Source organism: Halichoerus grypus, chromosome 4 (assembly GCF_964656455.1).
Source record: "Halichoerus grypus chromosome 4, mHalGry1.hap1.1, whole genome shotgun sequence".
Classification (NCBI taxonomy): domain Eukaryota; kingdom Metazoa; phylum Chordata; class Mammalia; order Carnivora; family Phocidae; genus Halichoerus; species Halichoerus grypus.
The window spans coordinates 178,198,037-178,218,280 of record NC_135715.1 but is presented as its reverse complement, the minus strand read 5'-3'; the positions used below and the strand labels follow the sequence as shown (position 1 = coordinate 178,218,280).

The following is a 20,244-nucleotide window of genomic DNA, read 5'->3' as shown; positions in this document are numbered from 1 at the left end:
CTTGTTCCACGTGGGAAGAAAGACAATGAGAACAGAGTCCCGAAAGCCAAAGTTCTCTGAATAATTCTTTCCAAAAGCTCCAATAAAAAGAGTTACCAGGTACACAGCCTGACTTATTTATTCCCACATTGGTTGTTGCTTTCCTTTTTAAAAAATCAGATAAATAGCTCTTTTTGTTGAAGTAGAAAACTCAGAACAGATTTTGTCACATGGAAGAGTTCTAGAAAATATTTGTAGAAGAAAGATTTCAAAAAACAACGAAAAATGTATTTATTTTTACTTGACCTCCTTGGATATATAGACAAAAGATGACTACCTCAGTTCATCTGCAGTGTAATGAGAAAGTAGTACACAACTTTCAAAGCGGTGCCTTTAACCGGAGGGAGAGAGCCAGTTATTTAGTTCCTCTAAGTGTGTATAGTCAATTCTACTTAAATCCACTTAGTTTTGTGCATTTTGATGAACAGTGTAAATAAAATAGAGCCCTCTCATAGTCCATGAATTCCGCATAAAGAAAGAAACTATTCAGGATGAATATCTAATGAACAAAGAGCTGCAACTGAAATCTAGTGGCTAACTGGAGATAAAATCAAATTGAGGGGAACCTTGAGGAAGATGCCATTCATTCAGTGGTTATTTATAAAATCTTTATGTGATGTGAATTTTGGGCGAGAAAGCCCCTTTAGAAAGTTCCAGAAGATATTGGTCACTGCCTTCATTGCCAAAGAGTTTGAGAATATTTTCAACGACAGTGGGGTTCACAATGCCTGTCCAAGAGGCCACTGCTGGGACCCCTCTCCTCATTGCTGGAAATAAGAGCCATGTTTCCATCTCGATTGAAAATACAATTCCAGCTCCTTGGTGTATCTGGACAACGGTAGACATTCTATGGCTCTTTGCTGTGTCCTTTCTCTTTAGCCCTGTGTGGATTTAAGATTGGTATTAGATATTGCCAGAATTTCAATTTTGCAGGAAAAATGTTAAGAGGCATGCAAAATGTCATTCTGGTTTGTACTCAGCCAGTGGAGAGAAGGAAGGAAGTAGACCGAATTTGCTCACACCCACATGAGAAGCCCAACCCCTAAGATGAACAGAAACACCGTCACTCTGGAGCAACGTCACTCTGGAGATAGAGATCCATTTTTAATATTCAGAGTTAGTCAGGTTTAATGCCAGTTGCGAAAGCTCACTAAACCCAGCAGGGTCGTGGGAAGAATGTTGAATCAGAGGTCAGAAGTATAGCTAGCTATGTGGCCTTCAGAAAGTCACTTACAGGCGCTGGGCTCTCCTCTCAGCCGTGTGGGGTGGTGAGACCAGAATGGAACAGAATGAGCATAGCTTTTAGAGTCAGAAGACCTGTGATTGCATTCCCCATCCATCACTTACTAGTTGTGGCAGCTTCCCGAACAATCTAGGTTTCCATTTAGGAGACACGAATGGCTCCCCTCTGGTAGGGTTGCTTGAGAAAAACGAAAGATATGAGATGGGGAGAGCTCTGTTAGTTTTTTCTCTCTTCTCACGCTCAAGTTTTTCTCCAATTTTAAATTCTGCAAAGTATTAATGGAATAAAATAAAAGTGTTTTCTGCAGTGTATTTGAACAGAAGCGGGGTTAGGTTTGTAACTGCTGGTGTCTTGGTATATCCTACCCACATCACATGTGAAAGATTTAAAATTTAGTGGTTAGGATGCCTGGGAAATGTCAAGAGAGGAGTAGACGGTGAGGAAGGACAAGGTCAGTTGAAATCACTAAATATGATAATTTTGATACTTTCCAGCCCTTTCATCTTACGGCCTGTGATACAAAACTGTTGTATATCAAATGTAATATTTTAATTCAAAGGTCATAACTGGGTCAGTTTAAAATGGAAGTATCTCCAAAGACTTACACAGTAAATATGTATTTGGGCAATAAAAATGCATAGACATATACTCATTTTTTCTTGCATTATAGTGATTTTCAAAATTAATGGAAAAAAAGAAGCAACCTTATAATCAAGTGATCTTAAAAGTGGCCTCAGAAGACAAGAGATTAGTCCAGCAGGAGTGCAATCAGAACTAGCAGTAGTGGATTCTTCAAAGTTTTACTTGAATGCATGGGGAAAATCTCCACCTGAAAAAAAAAAAAAGCCTGTTTTAAGTCCTGTTAAAATAATTCTCAAGTATAAGACCCAGTAATCCTACTTTTATATATTTGGCCTGAAGAAATACCATTATAATTCAATGAGTGGAGTTTACACTGTTAAGGCAACATTTTCTTTAAGAGTAACTAATTGGAAATGCCCTACTTTTCCCTACATGGGGGAATAAATAATAGTTTGTACATACCATGGAATATGATATTGTTATTAAAAAAGAATGAAGCAGATCTATGCATTCAGCTATGAGAAGATGCCTACGATTTATTGTTAGGTGAAAAAGGCAAATTACTAGGCAATATGCTTAGTATGTACCCATTTTGAAACAAGAAATACATATATGTATTATACAAATGTGTGTATGTGTGTGTATTAGGCTAACGTAGAAAAATACTTGATAACGTGTGTAGCTGTTTACAGTGTCTACCCCTGGGTTAGAATTATTTTTAATGCAATTGTGTTGTGGTGTAACATGCCACCACAAATGTAATATTTTTCAGTTAACAACTAAATTTAAATATGAGTCTAAGTATTAAAAGGATTTGAAAAACCAACATATTCCTTTTGACCTTTTTTTCTCCCTAGCAACTTAATAGCAATATTTTTTTTTATTAAAGATTTTTATTTATTTAAGAGAGAGAGTGAGAGAGAGCATGAGAGGAGAGAGGGTCAGAGGGAGAAGCAGACTCCCCGCTGAGGAGGGAGCCTGATGTGGGACTTGATCCTGGGACTCCGGGATCATGACCTGAGCCGAAGGCAGTCGCTTAACCAGCTGAGCCACCCAGGCGCCCCAGCAATATGCTTTAAAAACCCAAGGTCCATACGTGAAATGAATAATTGTTGGTGTTGGTTCTGTGTTTTTCTGCCCCAAATCTAATCTTGACTCTTTCATTAGCTTTCTGTGAATCTCAGAAAAGCTGGTTCATCCTAAGCTTCCTCATCAAGAAAACAAAAAGATTTGAAATAAATGAAGGGGTTGAGCAGTTCTGAGATATGGTGTTTCTGTTGAAACAAATTTTGTGGTCCTTTGTGGTGTCATACTTCTGTTTCAGAAGCTTCATCTTTTATTGCAAATTTTATTGGAGAAATGGCCAACAAAGATTTCATAATACAATCTATTTAGTTCTGATTTTTTGTTCTGAATAAACTGAAGTCAATCTGGGGATCAGGAAGATCTTCAGACCTTCCTGGTCTTCACATAAGAATAGTTGAGGGCTGAGACCTTCCATTTAGAAAATGGCGGCCAAGTGCATCCCATGTGTGAAGTGACAGGTATTGAGGGTACACTGCTCTCCCTGGAAACCTTCTGAGATGCTTGCATTTCAGGCTTGCAGCCTTTTCCCTCCCCCACAGAGGGCTGTGGCAGGCAGATTTTTGTGGAACATTGTGTCATGAACCTTTGTTGATTTTACTATTCATCTGGTCCATGGCATGTATTTGCAGCGAGCCGGCCTTTGGAGAGAATGCGTTCTGAATAAAGGCCACCACAATTTGTTTGACACCATTAAAGTTATTTTGTTTTTTTCTGACCACAGTGAGATCATGAATTATTCTCCTTCTCTGAAGACCCAAGTAAACATGACTCTAAGGATCACCTGCTATATATAGGGGAATGAAAGGCCCAGAAGACATTGCGCCTGCCCTTGGAAGTTTAAATTTGTACTGAGGGAGACAGAAGGAAAACAAAATAAATCCACAAAAGTAGAACACAATATGCTATTAAAAAAAAAAGCACCAAAGATAAGTGTTCTGAACAAAGAGATAAGGAACTATGCTTCAAGGAAGTCCTGAAGTGGCCTCTCGAGAGCTTGATAGCACTTTACCTGGAAACATATAAGGGAGAAAAGTCAGAGATTTTTATTATATCACTATTATAAAGGGATTTCTATGACAATTTTTTTTGTAACGATATCTTGGGCCACAGTGGATGGATTTGTACTTAGCAAGCTAAAATAAGGTTATCACTTTTATATTTCCAGTGGATTTGTATTAGATAGGAGCTCAGATAGACAGAAATTGAAGAGATGCCTTCCATGGCAGGTGTCCGCAAGTGGGGTTGGCACAAGACCATCTATTGGAATAAAGAACGAAAATACTCCATCTTTATAAGTTCCTTTTTAATTTTATCCTTTAAAAATACCCTACCTTTGTATTTGTTTTGTAATACTCGTGGCATATCAGTAAGTATTACAAGAAGGTAATTTATAAATAAATATTCATGGTTGGGGCTGCTTAGTTAGACATTTTACTTCTTGAAATACCTATTTGTTAAATTCTACTTTAACTCAGTCATTTTGCACATTTTGATGAATAGTTTAAATGATGTTTATAGGAATACATTAGCCTCAAAAATCTAGAAATCAATGCTTTTGAGAAAAAGAACTCCTAATTTAGTTTGTATTGTAAATTTTAGTTTTCTTTTATAAGGAAACTTATGAAAAGCAAATCTAATGTTTCTTCTGAATTTCTTACATACCAGTGAAAATTCTCAGTTTGACAAAGTTGGTCGGAAGATCAGTGATTAATAGATAGCTTTCACTCCTCTCAGATACTTCTGGCTTTTGAGCTAAGCCATTAGGGATTTTCATGTGGGTAAAGAGTTCCCAAGGTAAGAGGTTTGTCTTTTATTCTTACGGTGTGAAGGCAATGCTTTCGGGGTTTCTGTGATTTACTGGCAGTAAAGTAACTGTGGTAGGCTAAGGTACTTGACACTTCCCTGTCATTGTACTGGCAGGAACGCAGTGGTATCCTCTCCGTCTCCTGTGTCCGTCCCCCGCCCGCCATGTAGACTGTGGTCACTGTGTCACCAGCTTTGTCTCCTTATTCTGTCAGATCCCCTGCCTCATTCTGCAGGTGGATTACTCTTGTTGATTTTCCACCTAATAATGTGACCAATATGATATTTTTTTAAGATTTTATTTATTTATTTGACAGAGAGAGAGAGAGTGAGCACAGGCAGGGGGAGCAGCAGGCAGAGGGAGAGGGAGAAGCAGACTCCCCACTGAGCAGGGAGCCCGATGCGGGACTCGATCCCAGGACTCTGGGATCATGACCTGAGCTGAAGGCAGACTCCCAGCCAACTGAGCCACTCAGGGGCCCCGACATTTGGTTTTGATCAAGGGGTTATCTACTAATTGTGTGGCTTATGGTGGGGGGGGTGAGATTTCTGTCTTCTTTCAAGACTACCCATAAACAAGAAAGAGTAAGTAGGTGTTTGGAAAAACCATTGCAGTTATAAACTGGTACAACCTTTGATTTATAAAATGACTTTTTCTCCATTAAATAAAAAGTGAGAATAGGATTTTATCAATAAAATAAGCAGGTGCAGGATATTCTTAATAGTTGTATTAGGGTTCTCTAGAGAAACAGAACCAATAGAAGATATCTATATTTATATTTATATTGTTATAGATATAGATACATCAGTCTTTTTTCTATTAGGGTCCTCAACCGAGTGGATGAAGCTCACCCACATTATGGAGGGTAATCTGCTTTACTCAAAGTCTACTGATTTAAATATTAATCTCATCCAAAAAAATATACCTTCACAGAAACATCTAGAATAATATTTGACCAAATATCTGGGTACAGGAGCCTAGCCAAGTTGACACAAAAAATGAACCATTACAATATGCTAGCAAAGTCTCGGACTACTCGATGAATTACTACTCTACTGTACATATTTTACAAAATGCTTCCTCATGCACCCATGTGTGTTAGAAATTATAGTTCCATGATGTCACTTTCAACAAAAGCACTGTAGCTATTTCCTGTAGCAGACAAGTCAGAAATAAGCTCTGATTACTGAAGGCATGAACTCACTGCCTAAAACTAAATTGTTAATCAGGTTCTGTCTAAAGAGTCAAAAAGCATGATATGGGTTAAAATGTTGGATGCCCACATGTGTGGTGCCAAGAAAAGGACATTAGGTGATACAAGCCAGTGGAAATTGCCCCTAAGCGTGTCCCTGTGAAGAAAGTAATCATTTCCACTTTGACTAGATCCATATATTTCCCAAACAATACATTTTTGTAAATGTTAGCCTTTTTTACTTATTTTTTAAAATTTTTAATTTCTTTTAGTATTCTCCACCCAACATGGGGCTTGAACTCATGACCCTGAGATCAAGAGTCTCATGCTTTACTGACTCAGCCAGCCAGGTACCCCAATGTTAGCCCTTTTAAATCAGAAAGCACTTGACTACTGTGAAAAATTAATATTATTAAAAGTTGTTGCTGGCACTTGCTTCCAAAATTTCTTCAAGAGTTCAACTCCAAAATTGCATCTCCCAAAGAGCTCACATTTCCCTTCCCTGAACTGGATGTGTCTACAGATAAAAGTTAGAGAAAGAATAGTTCTTTTTTTTAACATCACTAGGATAAAATGTCCTTACCCCCAAGCTGCTTTGAAGATGTACCTGGAAGTGCCAAATGCTGTTCTATTCTTCTGCAGGAGTAAGTCAAGTGTCAACTGCCCACTTCCTTCAGTGGTCACCTCCCTTCCTATGTGTTGGAGAACAGAGTAGCTGGATTCTCGTCTCTCCTGAGTTGTCTCCTGGCAGCTGCTTATCCCCACCTCATTCACTATCTCATGGCTCCCGGCTCTGCAGGGGACACTACTCAGTTCTTTCCACTTCTTTTAGCTCAGAACTCCTGGCAGTGACCCTTGGGGAGAGCTACTTCCTTATTGGGTCCATCAGAGAGGGCAATAGGGGGGTAGAACCCACTTCCCTTTCCTGCCTTGTTCTTCATCCCCCACGCTGCACTATGCACAGATCGTTACATGGCTCTCTCATATGCTGTCTGGCAGGGGGAAGTCAAAAAGAATGAAAACACAGGTAGGGAAAATAGTGAGGGAAACTGAGTCCCTACCAAAACAGAGCCAGCCCGTAGGTCCACCAGAGTTCCCAGCATTCCTTTCCCCCCGGCGCTCAGTTTTCCTCTGGAAGAGAGCTTCCTTCAACTTCATCTGTCTTTTGGAAATGCTTCTCCTAACCAACGACTGATCTCACTCCAGGATTTCCTCCTTCATCAGCCTTTTCCTCAAGTTAGAGCTGATGAGTCTAAAATAATGTCCTGGAGACTCCAGTAGGACTGGATTGATGATCTTTGATACTCTTGGTCTTGCGCTACAGTACCGGTGTGCATGGATATTTAAGTTTAGTCTCTTCAAGAGTTTCCACCTGTGTGAGTTGCAGATACATTTCCTAATTCTCCTGGCATCAAGTGGGTAACCGTTGGCAGGCATGTGAGCACACACTCACTCATACTCATATCAAGGACAAACTTAATTCTCACAGATAGTGAAATCTAAATATACATGGAAATGACATTTTTCTAGCTGTTTCATACTAAAGCTTTGCTCAAAATGATGCCAATTTTTTTTTTCATATTTTGCAGAACAGACACAGTTACTCTTTATTTTCAATTTCACACCCTGTTCTTGTGCTTCCTGAGCCTAGGGCCTGGCTAAAAGACTGTAGCCATAACTGAGTCATTTGCCTATTGAGAATGCCTGTTAGCACAAAAAGCCCAGTTTTGAAATTAGCCTTGTTTTTAAGCTAGGCCAACTCAAATTTTTAAAAAATGCATTGCCATTCTATTTTCCTTGGTTGGTGGAAGAAATATGATAGGAGAATATATGACCTTCCATTACTAAAATGCCATAATGGTGCTGGGGCTGGTGGAGACTCATTATGCTTTTCTACCTGCACAGAAAAACGAGGGATTACCCTGAGATACTCACAGTTTTATCTGAAATAGCTTAGTTTTTCAGAGTTTCTTTACATAAGGAAGTTAATAACATATTTTACTGACTGGGAATTTTTTCCCCCCAAGGAAAAGATTATATTTATTTGGGGAAATGCCTTGATAAACTGATTGGAAGTGGAAAGTTAGGCTTTTAGTAACAGATGGGAAGGAGGCAATAGAAACACAGCTAAGCTTCTTCATTGTTTTTAAAGATTTTATTTATTTATTTAAGAATGAGAGAGAGAGGGAGAGAGAGAGAAGCAGTCTCTCTGCTGAGCAAGGAGCCCAATGTGGGACTTGATCCCAGGATCCCAGGATCCTGACCGGAGCTAAAGACAGATGCTTAACTGACTGAGCCACCCAGGTGCCCCCACAGCTAACTTTTTTTCAAAGAAATGAATTGGTGGGGAGAGGGGTCATGGAGAGCTGATGAGCTATAGTGGGGTAGGAAGGGAAACAAGGAGTTACTGGGTCAATTTGTGAAAATTTGGATCCAAAGTTGACAACAATTATTTTATTAAGATTTATTCATTCATTTGAGAGAAAGAGAGAGGGAGAGAGAGAAGCAGACTCCCTGCTGATCATGGAGCCTGACACAGAGTTTGATCTAACAACCCTGAGATCATGACCTGAGCCGAAATCAAGAGTCAGACGCCTAACCGACTGAGCCACCCAGGAGCCCCTCAGGTTGACAACAATTATTAAAGAATTGGTTAAAAATAGAAAAGAGAAATGCCCAATTTTAAATTGTCTGCTGAACATTTCTGTAGCATTATTCCTTCTTGCCCAGCAAGTTTCTATCTCCAGGGGCCATCTTGTATGAGTAGGATGGGGTGTGTATTCATTGAGATGATGGGAGTGCAGTAAAGAGAAGCCCCCATGAAAAAGGAAAAGCCACAGTCCCAGACACAAAATACAGAGAGAGAAATGAGCAGAAGCTGGACATTGGAATCAGACGTGACTAAGTTAGACTAATGGAACTCCTATAATTTCTAAATATTCCCTCTGAGAACTTTGGATTTCCCACAGGATGTGAGACAGTAGTTGAAAATCATTTTATAAAGCTTTTAAGTAGCAGGGTGACCCCACAACACCTTGGTAACACTTAGCAAGGACTGAATTTTTGTCACTTAGAAGGAATAATTCAGGAGCACTCATTTAAAAAAAATGAAAAGTCTCATGAGCATAATAGGACAAAATAGGTGGTTTGAAGCAATGACTTGGGTGTGCATTTTGTCTTAGGTTCATTTGGTTGAATGGAGAAAAGATGTACCCAAGTAATCATTAAGTCATTGTTTTCCAAAATCCCCATTAAATTATTGTTAATTACAATATGGAGGAAATGTGCTCCCTCAGGGATCTGGAACTCAGCCTCCTGCAGGCCGTTGTAGTCCCTTCTCCTCCCCAAGTCTTTGAAGTCTCATGTTTTATCCTGGATAGTCATTATATATTTGTATAATACTCTATCACACTTCCTTTAGTTTTCATATGAAAAGTCCCCCGCCCCTGCACACAGCATTTATGGTAAAACCAACACTAAGAAAATTTTCCACCCCTGGGTGGAAAGATTTAGCCCCTTTTCTAGCGTTAAGAGTATGTTTTTTTTGTTTGTTTGTTTTTTTAAAACCTAGTTATTTATTGACTGTCTCCTTAGGTAGAATGCAAAGTCTGGGAGAACAGGGAATCTTTGTTTTCTTTATTTGTGTATCCAGATCAGAAGTTTAATACACATTTCTTGAACGTATGAGTAATGTGGCATCCATACCCCAGCCATACTTTGCTTGATAGCCCCTAAGGTGTACATAAAGGAGTCAGAGAAGTCTTAGGTAAGGAGGTTTATGGAGAAAAATCTCAACTCTTCTGTTCTAGTTCTAAGCCATTCTGTGATCTCTCCTAGGCCATAGTTGGCATAGAAGGTGTCTTGGCACAAATTAGAAAAGTGCTGTCACTAAACAGGTAAATTTTTGGAGGTGTCTCTTTGTCTAGGCTGACAGAACTGCTGCTAGGTCCAGTGGCTTGGCAAAATGAGCTGGGTGTGCAGTGCCACCTGAGAGTCTGGGCTCTCTCTGGACCCCTCAAGGTGTCCTGCATAGTCTCTGCCTCCTGTCTCCAGTATCCTCGAGCAAGGAGGACTCTGATTGGTCCTCTCAGACACCACGTGATGTGGCCCTGCTGTATTGGGCTGTCCCTGGCTTAGGCTTCCCTCCTTGGTCCTGTCGATGAAGGCTACTTGGTAGGATTGCCTGGTTTTCTCAGAAAAGGACAGTAGCCATCTGTGTAATTTACAGGATGGATCTACTGTGTCTTTCGTGATGGATACAACTTTGAAATAGTAAACCCATGTCAACAGGTGAGAGAAACAACAATGGTGCCATCAAATGTTGCCAATGATAAAGAAAAAATTGTCCTGGAGTTATTAGTCAAAAGAGGCTGGAAGCTTACTTTGGATTGGTTTAGTAGGAACTGTCTTCGACTACTTTCATTTCTGTTCACAAACACTGTGTTGTGGTATTATCCCTATTTGATGGCTAATGAAACTGAGGCCCAGAAAGGGTCAACACACCTCAAGTCACATAGCTATCAAATAGATTTGACAGTCAGACCCAGATGTCCTGTTTTCTCATTTCTGTCTGTTTTTGTATTTCACCATAGTGCTTTCATTTCAAGAACAGCCCTACTGGGTAAAGCTGTTAGAGATGGTGGCCGAAATGATCCGGTTTTCTTGTATCTACAAAGGTGTGTTTATTTTTAAAACACCTGCTCAACTGCCTATAATTACTTAACGCCAGGTACATGCTTTGAATTCAAATATTCATTTATTTTTATTCTTTAGTACTCACTGAATTCCCTCACTGTGATGGGTCGACCTTGCAAAGACTTTTCCAAAATGATTAGATTTGTTAAAGAGAGGGAGAAAGGGAGTATCTCTTCTGGAAAAAAATAGCATTTTAAACCCTGATGACATTTATTTATTCTGTCATTCTGTCATTTTTTCCTCCTTTTCTGCTCCTAATATCAGAGCAACAAGTAAACAGAAATACTCCCTGAGGTCTTCCTTAATTTTTGTTCTCAAGAAGAAAAGTGAAGTAAATATGACTGATATATGTTTTAAACATTTGCTGATGGATTCTCAGTAGTGCCATAGAAATATCTTTATATCCTGGGTACAGAAGTCTAGCTCTTCATTTAAAGCAATTTTCTATGTGGCACGGAATAAAATGGTCACAGGAAATGCTTCAAGCCCTATAGCTTTCAACTCCTCAGATAATATGATATGCATATCACATTTGCAATATGTACGTATCTTTTTGGTTTTATTCATTTTTATTTATTAATTTACTTATTCATCAATTTGTTCATTAGCTGCTTTCATATTTTCATTTTGACCATTTTTTTATTAGTTTCAGAGGTAGAATTTAATGACTCGTCAGTTGCATATAACACCCAGTACTCATTACATCAAGTGCCCTCCCTAATGCCCATCACCCAATTATCCCTCCCTCCCCCCACCACCCCTCCAGCAACCCTCAGTTTGTCTCCTAGAGTTCACGGTGACCGTTTTCCAACCTAAAAAAAAAAATGTCCTTTTGTCCCAGAGATTCAACATAATGGAAGACCCACCCCACTGAGACAGCCAACTGCATTCTCCTTCAGATTTACATGATCAAGTTCTTCTGTCCTCCACTTGACTGGCAGGAATGTTGTAAAGATAAAGGAGACAGTATTTCTAAAATGTTTTTAGATCTTCTGAAGGAAGAGCTGTGAGATACACAGTGATGATGATGATGTGTTAAAGATTATACTGAAGAAGGAAGAAAGTGGCTTAAAAAATAAGTTAATAACCTTAGATAACACTGACAGAAAAAAAGAAAAGTACTATTTTCTTATAAAACTGTGCAACATAATATTTCCTCACAATTGCTAAACACTGCGTCTTCATTTTCAGGAAGTCAAGTAGCTCCTACTTGTGAAGGGACCACCATTTTAGGAAATGGTTAGTTTAGGTGGCTCAATAAAACCAATCAATAGATCCACCAATGCCTCCTGTTTCCCTTCAGCAGATTTTTGCGGTTCAAGATCCTAGAAGGAGTGTCAAATGGAAATGAATTCAGAGTCTGAGAGGGCAAGGGAACTCAGGTTTGTTGAGAGTCTGAGTTATAGACTGAATATTTGTGTCCCCTCAAAATTTGTATGTTGAAGACCTAACCCCTAGTGTAGCTGTATTTGGGCCTCTAAAGTTTAATCAAGGCCATAAGGGTGGAGTCCTGACCCAAGAGAATCAGTGTCTTTGTAAGAAGAGACACTAGAGAGCTTTCTGTCCCTCTCCGGTGTGCAGAGAGCAAAGGCTGTGTGAGAACACAGTGAGAAGGAAACTATCTAAAAATCAGGAAGAGAGCCTCACCAGAATCTGAACCCTGCTGGAAACTGGTCTTGGATTTTCTAGCTTCCAGAACGGTGAGAAAATACATTTCTGTTGTTTAAGCCCCCTAGTCTGTAATTTTGTGAAGGCAGTCCAAGCTGACTACTACAGCCTGCTGTTGTCAATACTTGCAAACAAAAGTGAGGTGTCTTCAAGAACTCAGAGATGATGGAAACAAGACCATGCCTGTGGCTTCAAGGCCACCGACACTGGATGAAACAGTGTCAGCCATGTCAGTGACAGTTATTCCATTTACTTAACACTTATTAGATGCCAGGCGTGTGCATGGCACATCACAAGTGTTCAATCACTTAATCATTCCAAGCTTCTATTAATAAGTCTCTCTCTTAATTTGTGCCTTTTAAATATAGTCATAGAGTCTCAGAGTGATTAGGTCACACTCAAGGTCACTCAGAGAGGAAGGGATTCAAGCCTGAGCTGTCTAATCCCCAATGCCCAGGGCTTAAACTTGTCTACACTGCAACTCAACTGGATGCGTTTAATACTTAAGGAAAGAGTGTGGCTATCAGAAGAGTAGGTAGTTAGCAGGAAAGCACAGGAAATTAAAATTATAGACACAAAGCTGGCATAGTTCATCTTGGAACATCTGAGATCTCTGTCATCTCAAACGAGTTTCAAAAACTGCAAAAATCAAGCTTAGGCTTATAATGAACAAAAGATAGTCTGCCCGCTAGTCTGCTTTACTCACATTCATTTTGTGTCTTCAACTAGCTAATGAGCTCTTTAAGACCTAGAACTAGGATTTGATTTGGACTTTTTCAGGACTGCCCTTAGCTGGAAACAATGTTGAGGCAAAGCAAATGCTCAATAGATGCTGACTGAATCCTAGCAATCTGACGACTCACAACATCAGGTCTACTGGCCAGATTCAGGGACTGCCTTGGTTACTGCTCCTTGTTCTTCAAGGCCTGCCCCCCCCCCACCCCACCCCTGGTCTGTAGCTCAGCCCAGTCATGTCACTTCCTACTCTATGCTGAAGATTTCCTGGATTTCTGTAGGCATTCTGCAGGTAAGAAACAAGCAATTTTTATCCCTGAGATCTTTGGAAAACAAAAGTGTCTCATATGCTCTATTTCCGTGGAGCATCAAAATTTCACAAACTTATTGAAATTATAATAAAATAAATTTCAATTAAAAAATACGTATTCGCAAAGATTTCTTTTGACATCATGTTTTTACCGCTTTTATCAGCCCGTACCTTCTAAATGACCCTTCCTCCTCATTTCTTCAGTCTGAGCCAAAATAAGGGTCCCCCAGGCATTACCTTCCTGAGACTTTCCATTTTCAAAGGTCAAATGCATCTATTTCTTTTATTCATTAGGCTTTTAAGTAAATATGCCTATGACTTGATTCTGGTAAGTAAAGTAAGTCTTTAAAAGATATGCCAGAAGTATGCAAAGCAATCTCAAAAGTGGGAGGTTTACTAAGTCAAGAAAATTTGAGGATGGTCCATATTCATCTTCATGGAAGCTTGGTTCTGTGGATGCAAAGGAAAATTATCCACTACTTATAGATTGGAGTGCAGTCTAGAATGTTAATATCACAGTGCTTATTTGCTATCGTCTGATAGATTTAGAGTTTATGAGGCAAATATTTGAACAAACTTTATCTCTTAGATATTGGGTCTGCCACTTTAGTATGCTGCCATTGTGGATGGAAGTTCCCAGAGCAAACAGTGGGTATTTTATTGGTTAAACTAATAGGGTAGAAGAGATTGTACACAGATTTCTTTTATTGACTATATTCCCTATGCTGTTCTTTTCATCTCTGTGATTTATTTTATACCTGAAAGTTTGTACCTCTTAATCCCCATCACCTATTTCATTCATCTCTCCCACCCCCTGAACTTCCCTCTGGCGGTCACCAGTTTATTCTCTGTATTTAAGAGTTGATTTGTTTTTTTCCTTTGTTTGTTTGTTCATTTGTTTTGTTTTCTAGATTCCATGTATAAGTGAAATCATATGGTATTTGTCTTTGTCTGACTTATTTCCTTAGCATATACATAGATTTTTGGTGAATGTTTTCTCTAACAGTTGTTAAGTGTCCGTGCATATTACTTCTAAGTTCATTGGTGGCTGTGGTGAGCAGTTTCTGTACACACTGTTTTCTGCTGGAGGCTGTCTCCAGTGTGACAGGAGCTGCTCATCTCTCATGCAGGCAACGCCACCTATGGTGTGCGAGCGGTTATTGTTCCTCAGTGGGAGAATTCTGCAATGTGAAATGCGTGATAACTCAGGTCATCGAGCACTGAGCCTCAGTTTCCTGAAGCTGTAACCCACTTACTAATATATCCTTCATTAGGTTTCCTCTCTTGAAGTTTAGATAAAGCAATAGAGATAACACATGCCTGATTTAGATCTTTGGTCTGTCTCTAAAGGGAATTTTGTCAATGTCTCTTAACCAATGTAACCACTTTGTTCTTTGTTGCCATTACTCTTTGTATTCTTCTTTGGTAAACTAAACACACCTTCCCTTTAAGACTGCCCTTGGATGGATAAAGAAGATGTGAGAGATATATATATACACGTATATATGTAATGGAATATTACTCAGCCATCAAAAAGAATGAAATCTTGCCATTTGCAGTGACGTGAATGGAGCTACAGTGTATTATGCTAAGTGAAATAAGTCAGTCAGAGAAAGACAAATACCATGTGCTTTGACTAAAATGTGGAATTCAGGAAACAAAACAGATGAACATGTGGGGAGGGGAAAAAAGAGAGAGGAAGAGAGAGGGAGAGGCAAACCATAAGAGACCCTTAACAATAGGGAACAAACTGAGGGTTGACGGAGGGGAGGTGGGTGGGGGATGGGCTAGATGGGTGATGGGCACTTAGGAGGGCACTTGTTATGATGAGCACTGCGTGTTGTATGTAAGTGATGAATCACTAAATTCTACTCCTGAAACCAATATTACACTGTATGTTAATTAACTAGAACTTAAATAAAAATTTGGACCAAGAAAAAGACTGCCCTTGGGGGAGGAACCGTAGCTGTTTTATTTGTGTCTGTATTTCCAGCAGGTAACAAAAGATTTAGCACATGGTGAGCCCTTCACATGGAAATTTATGTATGTAGGTGTGTATGGAATTATTTATTTATTGTAAAATTCAATGGGTTTTATTATATTCACAAACTTGTGCAACCATTGCCTAATTCTATAACATTTTCACCACCCCCAAAAATCTGTATCACCAAATTCCTCCTTTCCCTAATACTCTGGCAACCACTGATTTACTTTCTGTCTCAATGGATTTGCCTATTGTGGACATTTAATATAAATGGAATCATAAAATATTTGGCCTTTTGTGTTTGGCTTCTTTTACATAGCATAGTATTTTCAAGGTTTGTTCAAGATGTAGCATGGATTAATACTTCATTCCTTTTTATAGGTGAATAATAGTCCCTTGCATGTATGTACCACATTTGTTTATCCATTACTCAGTTAATGGACATTTGGATTGTTTCCACTTTTTGGTTATTATGAATAATGCTGCTAAGAACATCCATGCACAAGCAGCTGTACCATTTTATATTTCCATCAGCAATGCATGAAGGTGCCAAGAACTCTACATCCTCACCACTTGTTATAATTTTCATGTTTATTATAGCCTTCCCAATGCCAGATTGAATTTGATTTGAGAAGAATGGTCTTTGGAGGACTTCTTAGCATTCCTTTTTATCTGGCAATTTATTTTCTCTTGAGACTTCTCCCATTTTGCAGCAGCACAGAAAAGAAACTCCACCAAGTAGCCAATATTGTTGACTTATAAGAAGGCTGTGATTATTCTCCAGCATTGGACATTTTCCCTGGCAGCCTCCTTTCCAAATCTAATAAAATCAGAGGTAGTTCAGCATCATATAAAGTGCAGCTCTGAGCCTATCAGGTTGTGTGGCCATAGGAAAGTCACTTTTCCTCTCTGGACCTCAGGTATTTTACCTGTATATTGAATAAGACATGTTCAATGTCTTACTGGAATGTTGGAATAAACCCTCTCAAAGTGTAAGTTTAGTTTTGAAGTTCACCACAAGGCAGTAATAGATGTCTGCTTTATTTTTACCCTCTAATCTGTATCTCTTCCTTTTGGGAATTATTCCTCATTTCTGGCAACTGATTCTTATGGGAATCTCAGAGTCAATATCCCTCACTCCAGAATTGGACCTAATTAAAATACTTCTTCCCAGACAAAGTGATCAGAGATAGGTATATGGCACAAGCTAGGGAAATTGGCATCTTTCCTGGGACCTCTGAGCCCAAGCTCTCAGGGAAGATGCCCTCTGCTGCCAGGATTACTAGCTAAAGGAATATGTCTCCTGCGCTGCTGGTGGCTTTCAGGGCCTCCACATGGAAAGTAGAAATGATGGGACAGATTGCGCCGTTTGAAGTCCTCGATTCATCTGGGCCTGCAGTCAGGTTGACCCCTACATTTTTCTGTTCTTTCTTTCGTGTGTGTGTGTGTGTGCGTAACTTATTTTAAGTTGAATTTCAGTCACTTCTATTAATCAGAATGTGTCTGACTGATATGTACACCAACATGTATTGAGTGTCTATGGTGGATACTTTGGAGTAAACAAGGAAGTATACTTCCATATTCTCAGGGAGTTTACAGGCTAGTGATAGGAAATACAGTAATAGGAAAATAGTAATAGGAAATGCAGCCAGATGCAGAAATAGGAAAGCCAGCTGTACAATGAAGCTTTTCTATCTGATCAGTATTTTAACTCATGTACCATTTCAGAGACCACAGTTTAATGGCACACAGTCACACATAGTTTTAGCATCTGATGGCCCTGAGTGCTCTACCACATATTATCTGCATGACTTTGGACATGTTTTCTTAATGTTCAGAGCATCATTTCCTTTTTGTCATTCACAAAATAGGGATAATATTATTTAGTTCATGGGCTGTTTTGAAGATGAAATAAAACAATTCAGATAACACAGTTCCCGATACCTAATACATCTTCATAACTTTGCTCCCTCTCTGTCCAGAAACTCTTCCAGTCTTGAAAAATGAAACTAATTCAGAATTTGCCTTTAAAAAATACCTTTAAATAAGAGAAAGCTTTTTTTTTTTTTTAAAAAACGGTGATATAAAACAGTTATTGATATACATCTTAAAATAGTAAGCATTTATTTGGGATAATGAATTCACAAACACATTTAAAGAACATAATTTAATGGTTTGCCCAGGTGTTGGCACAGTTTAGGAAAGCTAGCAGGCAGAGATTGATATTCACTGAATATAACTATCCCTCATACAGAATGAAGAGGATTACTAGAAATTAAACAACAACCAAAAGGTACTTATTAAGAATTATTTTGCCTGAAAGGCATGGGTTTTCTGATTCTGACTTGTAATTGTAACAGTCTCCATATTGCATTGGTAATGTAACCAATACATCCATTTGTCATTGACCCCAGGACTTGTTGACACATAAATAAGAAATGAAAATAATGTAATAACTCAAAGGGCATCCTGGTTAATCACCCCCTCTTCTTATTATTGTTTAATGAGCACACGCGATAAATTAATATTATGCTAATGGATGATCCATTTATCTTCTGCTGGCTCAGGGCATGTATAACACATTTACTTGACTTTTAGTTGCATTTCTAGTTTTTTCAAACATTAGTTACTCTTTTTCAAACCTTGGTTGCCCTTGTCTTTATGAACTTGACCCTAACTACAGGGTGACCAAAATTTGCTAAAGTAGTGAAGAAGCAATTGAAAATATTTAAAGATATTTCCTGAAAATAATTATTCATTAGTGTACATGTATAAACTAGAAATATGAAATGGCATGAGGGTTGCTCTTACAGTCTAAAACAATGGCAAGTTTGTTTATAGAACAATCATCCTTTGAATCAATTATTTTTTCTGATTAGATTACACTCATAAGGAAATGAATACAGTGCCCTTTAGAAATGCAATATAGTTATGGGAAAAAAAAAAGCCCACGCTCTCCCTGTACATTTTAATGATTAGCAAAGCTATCTCATGGTTTGGATGGAGGCCCAGGAAATGATCCAAATGGGATTATATTTTCTTAATCTATTAGGATAATGTACAACTTGCTTCCATTCTCCACCCTACCCCATCTAACTTGGCAAGTACTGTTAGCAGACTCTGAAATAGTTATATTCCAGAGACAGACTCACATACAGTTTTTCATCTCCAGAGGCTGTGTCTGTCATAGCCTGAAATCTTAAGAAGATAGTATTGCTGACTAGAAGAGAATTCATATGTTTTAGAATTTGATTGATTACGGGCCCCCAGGTAATAGTCAGTGTGATCAGCATTATGCAAACATATAAGGGTCATGGCTTCTGTTCCCTAAAAGTGATTGTCTTTCACACACATCCCTTAAAAAGCAACAGTGACTATCGAGTTTCAAATTCATAATCAAAATTCAGGAAAACCAAAGATGATTTAGGGAAGTCACTGTTTCTTAGCACCTGTTCTTAATCTGCATGCATAGCCCAATATAAGCATAAGCACCGGGGAGGAGAGAGATGCTGTTTTTATAGTGATCTGGCAGCTTCAAAGTAGGCAACCATCTGAACCACTTTCAGAATTAAAGAGCTCTGAACGAAAAAGTGGTGAGCCCTGCGTGGAGAAGACATTGAGACCTTGCTCTCTGCTAAGCTGATTTTGCCTAGACATGATTATGATCATTGAGAGACTCAGGGATAAGAGAAAAAGTTGCCAGAGAAAGGGAACACTGCTCTTTCTGCTCCCTATAAATACTTATGGTTCCCAAGGGGTATTGCAGAGTCTTGGGTTCTGGGAGTCGATACCACGAGCTTGGAAGAAATCCTTATTTTGTGTCTCATTTGGAATGGGCTGCTGAAAAGATCCATCCGAATATCTGGAGAGAGCCCCGTCTGCAGATCTTCCACACCTGTAGAACTCAGTCAGCCACGCCGACTGCTAGAAATGCAAGGAATCCAGGAAGGAGAGATCCTTCAGCTGCTCTTGTGCCATTTTGAACCTTTGTGGGTCCTTTGAGAGACCATGGAGTAATTAACGTGTACCATTGGGTTGTTGACTGTACTTTATCTTAGTTTAAAACTCTTGCAGAATATTTTGGTCAGAGAATTGACCAACATGAATATTTGACTGTCCAACAGGGCATGTACTACCTGCTTTCTGGGTGGAACTTTAAGTGAAGGAGCATCTAATACCTCCTGCTCCCCTCCCCAAATAACTATGTCTTTTATTTCAGGCAAATAGTTGAATTATGCTCAAATAGAATCTTATTTTGGCTATTCATTTTGTGCATATAAAAGTAGCTCCAAAGAATAGGATATGGGTGTGGTTGAAGAGAATGCCTTCCCTTTTATGTTAAACACCTCTGTCTTTATTTATTTAAATTAATCAAGCGTTAGCTTGGATTAAGATTTTAGAATTAAGAAATGGAGAAAAATTAGCTCCACTACCCAAATGAGAGCTTTTTTTTGCTCATGATAGAGAAGCTATATGTGTGGTGAAGACTATTAGAGTGGATCTCTGAGGCCTGGCCTCATGAAAATAGGTTAAATTTAGTGAGTCTATTGAATTTAATAAAGAGGAATTATTTGGAGTGGACTGAAGCAGAGTGACTTGGGGATCCATTTGACATTCATTCATTTATTCATTCAATAAACATTCATAGAACATCCAATTTGTGCTTATTCCTGTGTTTGCAATGGCTTCTAACGGAGAACAAGACAGTTCCTACTCTCACGTAGCTTACAATCATCAGATTAGTAAAAGTGAATTGAGCACATCTCATGTGCAAAGCGGTGAGATGTTCTGGGTGTGGTGTGCAGATGAATAGCAACTGTCTTTAGTGAATTCACGGTTTAATGGTGAAATTAGACCTGAACATTAATCATCATTCCAAGCTGTGTGTGATTAGGGCTCTGTTAAA

General features: G+C 38.9%; 1 long non-coding RNA gene across 1 annotated transcript in view; it reads right to left on the bottom strand.

Moving 5' to 3' along the window:
• Positions 1-33: 33 nt before the first annotated feature.
• The window catches only part of LOC118539831 (uncharacterized), a 45,567-nt gene continuing 25,356 nt past the window's right edge, over positions 34-20,244 (bottom strand). Inside the window, exons 2-4 of the long non-coding RNA XR_004919353.2 lie at positions 1,987-2,111; positions 1,387-1,459; positions 34-920 (exon numbers count right to left, since the gene is read on the bottom strand). This is a non-coding gene — a long non-coding RNA (uncharacterized LOC118539831). The remainder of the gene's footprint in view (positions 921-1,386; positions 1,460-1,986; positions 2,112-20,244) is intronic.